This window comes from Corella eumyota, chromosome 5 (assembly GCF_963082875.1).
Source record: "Corella eumyota chromosome 5, kaCorEumy4.1, whole genome shotgun sequence".
Taxonomy (NCBI): Eukaryota; Metazoa; Chordata; class Ascidiacea; order Phlebobranchia; family Corellidae; genus Corella; species Corella eumyota.
The window spans coordinates 2,251,206-2,257,336 of NC_137494.1; positions in this window are offsets into that span (position 1 = coordinate 2,251,206).

Sequence of the window (6,131 nt, forward strand, 5' to 3'; positions counted from 1 at the left end):
AGACCTTACTAAAGGAAAAATGTGCACTTATATTATTTATTATGTTTAAACCATGGATTTTTTACATGAACATGTTAACTTTATAGTTGATAATTCCTGTTTTAACTGTTTTAATCAATTTATAAATTTAAGAGCTTTTACTTTACTAAAAAAACACAAGTATTTAAAACTAATATTGGTACTTTTTGTTGTTTATATAAATAAACACTAGATTTTGTTAATTTTTTTTGTACATCAAGACTACTACCTTATATAGCAGTACAATAATGGTAATGACTTTTAAATTGCTTAATTTCCCTTCCCATCTGTTGCACAGTAACCCTATACCTTAAAATCTCTTAATAATATGATTCTATTGTGAACTGGAATAATGTTTAAATTGTTAATGTCGGCGCCAGTTTGTCAATTCTTATCTTTTTAAGAGCTTTATCTAATATGAATGCTATGCGTTATGTCGATATACATCGTCATGCATTTTACGTTGTCTTGCATAGATTAAATATTGCGAAATAATAAACTTGGTATGTAAATAATCTTGAACTAAAACTCATTTTTGCTACCTAAAATGAAATTTTTTACATTGTCTAAATAAATATGGACTTTGAAATACTTTGTAACTGCGCCTGGCTATTAATATGTATTTAGGTTACCCTACTCTACCTACTTTTAAGTCAAATGTTACCCAATCATTTCTAAGTAAATTTTTATACCGTTCCTACCTAACCGTTGTTTTTACATCACATTTGTGCTGTGTTAAAAGTCAATATGTCGTTATATCAATTGAGTTTACGGAGTAATTTATTGATCAAAATTTCGAGTCCCAAGCGGCCTCATTTGACGTTGAACGCCAGCGATTTATAATATTTCGGGCATAATTATTATGATGAATTCACACGCATAATAGGGTTGTTCGTAATAAAAAAATGACGCAGTACCCAATTTTTTACCTTATTAATTGTTATGTATTGCTATATAATCTACAGGTAATTATATCATTTATAAAACCTTAAATGTATGTTTTAGGTCTTAAATTAGGCCAATAGGTGACTTGGTTTTATTAAACGCTGCATCGGCATATGGCAACTCTAAGTAATTGATTTTAAGATTACGTAAAGCTTTTAAAACAAAAAAATTCCAACCGAGCAGAGTTAGAGCGTCGATACAACGTTTATTTCAACTATAAATCAGTCCTAGCTACGTAAAAAATTTGTAACTATTTGACTAATTTTGACCGTATTTATGAAGAACAAAAAATATAATTGATTTTGTCATTTTTTTCCGTCGCATTGTTGTAATATTAATTGTATATCGTATTTATTATTTACTTTTATTAATGTGCGAAAAACCAAAATAAATAAATAAACAACCAAGCTTTGCTTTTAAAAAAAAATCTGTATTAATAAAAAAACGTTACCTTTTCTAAAACCTATGCAAAAATGATCTAACTATATCATATTAAAATAACGTAATTCTCTTATTTAATATACTGTTGTGTTGATATTTCAGGAATACGCAGCGTCAAGGCAAATATTCAATAGTGATCCCGCATTTGCGTATGAATATTAAATAAAGCGAGAATTAGACCAAAAATAGATATTAAGCTTATGCGAAATCGTCGTATTATATTTATGATTTACGTCAATATACCCAAATTAGAACGGATAATAATTATCAGACAATAGAGAAAGATATATGTTTAAATTCAAATGTTAAATCAGCATAACCTATAGAGGAATTATAAAATAATTCGTGATTTGTAATTTTAATTATTTAAAGCATTTTCTATTAATTTTTTACAACCAAATAGCTTAAATATTTAAATTGATTTTAAACATGTTATTATTTTAAACCTGTTTCAATATAAAATCAACAAATGTCATTTTAAATTGACAATAAAAGATGTGAAATAAAATAATATTATTCTAACTTTACGTTTAACAAAAGCTTTAATAACAATTACATAAAAAAAAAAAACATTTAGTAAATTAATCAAAATTTATTTAATTTTAATTAAATGTACTTCCTAATTTCTTAGATTATTAATTTTTTTAATTAATTAATTTTATTTGAATTTAAAATTAAATAATATATTATAGATTTAATGTGAAAATTAAGGTTAAAAAAAATGTTAACGTACAATAAAGAATATTTTAAATCAATATAATGTTTTTAGTCTTTTATTATAAAATTGTTAAAGTTATAGGTCAATGTCTTACTACTGCCATCTAGCATTAAGTTTTATATACAGGCATTAAAGTTACCCTAAAAAAATAACATTACTTTGCATGGTTTAACTAAAAATAAACACTTTTATAACAGTAAAAATAAAAATATTTAATACCTTAAAAAATAAATAAATTAACAAAAAAAATTTTTATTTAAAAATTTGTATAGGTGAATTTTAGTTTAAAAATATAAATTTTAATTACTTACATTTTAAAATTCATTTAGCTTCTGTTTTATAATTCCAATTATTTCCACTATTTTACAATATTCTAAACAGTTACCGCTTCTTATAATTAACCTAATTTTATTTTATTTTTATTAACCAATACGTAACATACAATAAAATACATAGAACTGAAATTCAAAAAGGGTATCTTTTTTTACTAAAATCTTTTATTAAAAACAACTCTTGCTAAAACTCAAAAACGACATAAGATTTAAAAAAAACATTTTAAAGTACTCTTATTCACTATATGGAGGGCCTATTTTCTTACTCTATTCAAAAGCAACATATCGGTTTTGTATCAGTTTGGTCAAAGCATTCTCTTAATGCAATTAAGACAAGCGGAAAATGATGTCCTGGGCTTGCTTCTATTTAAATTACCATCAGCTAAATTAAGTTTTAAGTCGCATGTGACCGTAGGTGAAGCTCGGATATTGATTAAAACGTTGGTAATTTAATCACTCGCTTGCTTGCCGCGCTAAGAAACTTTTTTGCAAAAAACACTAAAATTGTTTTCGTAATTTAACGAAAATGCTTAACTTTTTTAACTTATACCACATAAATTAAAAGATTTTTAATGAACAATTCCCCTACAACAAAAAATACCAGCAAAAAAAGTAAGACTAAATATGTTCTAAATTGTATTAAATAACTTAATCACTTTACATACCTAATACATTTTACCAGCTTACACATAAATGCATTGCTAAGATAACCACATTAGTTAAAATAAACGCTAATATTTTATTGTAATGCCAAAATATTGATCGCAAATCAAATTTGATTTCAACCGGTTATAATACCAAAATTGAAATTCGATTAAATTTAATTTATTTAACTAATATATGTAGGCCCTTTACTATCTTTAGCTTTTAAACAATATACACATATTAAGTTACAAAACGATTCTAGTTAAACTCGAAACCGATTTTGAAATATACTAAAACAATTGTAAATTAAAAGACAATACAAATTCACTCCCAAAACCATGTTTTATAAATGTTAGTATAAATTAAAAATTTTAACACACATAAATTTAAATAAATATTATCTAAAACCCTTATTAAAAATTAAACAAAAAAATTCCCAAAAACACACTTTTTATTATATAATTGATTAAACTAATTTATTACCATTTAAAAAAACAAAGTTTTTTCAAGTTTTTAAAATTTACAAAAAACTCACCAAAAGTATGAAGAATTTCATCTGAAATGAACTTGCTACAAATAGTTTTTCCTTTGTTGTTTTGACCCCAGTTTTTTACACCAAAACCGTCGTCTTCTTCAACTAAGACCTGGTACATATTAGCTTTCTAACCATCATAAATCTGGTACAAAAATTTAAATGTTAAAAATTAAAAACAGAACTTTATGTTAATAAATAATATATTTTTTTTTGAAAGAGTTTTACATTGGGTTATGATATTAAATTATTTTGAACATAAAGTATGAATATGTAATGCCCTTAACTAAACTTATTTGTTTTATTTATATTTCACATATAGATACTTTTTCATTATAATAAAAAAATATTTTTTAAACATAAACTATTACTAAATACCCTTAACAAAGTATAACATTTAATATAGCTTACAGTTAGCTAAATATAACCATTTTATATTTAAAATATACATAACATTTTTAACCAGTTGTTTTTTTATTAAAAACATAAATTTCTATGCATAAAGTATCATTTTTAAATATTCTGAGCACATATTATTACCCCTCTAACCTAGCTTTGACTATATCAAATGCAAATAAACAAATAATTTAAACAACCATGTTGTTTAACGCTTGTATACATCTGTGTAAAACAATCAAAATACAAAGTTTTATCATGTCATCTACTTTGTATTGTTGTCTGGTTAAATTAAGATAACTTTAACACATATATTTTATTGGTATGCCTAATTAGGTTAATGTGTTTGTTAGAAAAAAATATAAATCTATTATATAGTTAATTTAAAAAGTAAACAAAGAAATGTTATATTGTAAAAAGTTTAATTTATATGTTTTTTTTTATATTTAATGTTGCATAATTTAACATTATTATAGGTAATAGCTGAAAAGGATTTTTAAAGTTCCCTAAAATTAAATTACATGTTTTTTATTTAGAATCAAATTATATATAGCGCCAAAAACAAAAAAATATTTCGTCATCTCAATTTTTCCCATTTCAAACCCGACGGGAAAGTACTTTTCGGTAAAATAAAAAATTCGAGCACTTTGATTGGCTAATACCTATAGAAAGGATGTTCAAAACACGCCCCTATACGTGACATCATATTTCCCTGGTATATTGAATGCCCAGACAGAATGCTGTAATACTCGGTAGGATAGGATGTTATGTCTGCGCTTTTGAATCAATGTGTTAACTATCACATGATTATAAATAAAATATGACTCATAATAGTTTCATAATTTTCGTAGATAATTTACTAAGATATAAGATCAAGTTTGCGTTAGTTCTTTGGTTTGTAAATGTAATTTTGTGTAAAAAAATTATTATATATGTAAATGTTATGAATCTGGTAGAAAAAAGGTAAAATGAGGAGGTATTTTGCTAATATGTTATACATATAAAACTTTGTAAATAATTTAGTACAAGATTTTTTAAGATTTTTTTGTTAAGTTTTATTTTTACTTTGTTATATGCTTATTGTACGGACAATATAAGATATCCTGTAATATTCAGTTTATAATCTGTAAATCAAATTTAAAAAAAATGTTAAGCAAATGAAAATTTACTAAAAAATGTAATGTACTTAAATTTGTAAACAATTTAGTACTAGATTTTATCTAAGTTTTAAATATTTGTTTTGTCAAGTTCGTGATAAGCTATGATAAAAGCTTTTCTGTATGTTAATAATCAACCTTATATTTATGTAAATCGAATTTCAAAATTTAAAATAAATAAAGGGGCATTTAACCAAAGTTAAATTTATAAAACTTTGTAAATAATTTAATACAACATTTTTTTTTTGGTAATGAATAGCCTAAATATTGTAAGTCCCATTGAAAAAAATGTGCAATAAAAGGGCATTGGCTAAAACTTGAATTTGTAAAACTTTGTTAATAATTTGTTAGAAATTTTTATGTAAAATTTAGGTATTTTTCAAAGTAAAGTTGTTAAAGTTTTTTATATTCTTATAGTACAACCATTATAAGGCGTACTGTTATTTTAAGCCTAATTCCCAAGGCAAAGTATTATATTACACAATTAAGGGATTTCAAAAAGCCCTCTTTCAAATTCTAAATCACTCAGAAAGTACGAAATAACATAACAAGCGCCCTAGACACAACTTTAAAACGGTTGATTTACTTTGTATAAAAATGCCAGGTGTTATATATAAACAATGCTAAATTCTAAATGTTACAGAGAATTCACAATTTTAATGCCGTTGCATATTTAATTCATTCCCAGTGGTTGTATGATGCAATCGTTAATCACTTCCTTAATAAAGCACGTGCTTCCTTCCTTAATAAAGCACGAGGTTGGCTTAACAATAGAAATTGTATTCGATTTAGCAAATTATTTTAGCATATATGGTTTCAACAATTATTTTGATGTTTATTTATTTATTTTGAAGTCTGCAATTACTAGGTTTATTAAAGATTTTATGTAAAAATTTACCTTTTCAACATTGCAAATAAGATTGAATTTTTGATATTTTTAGATATAA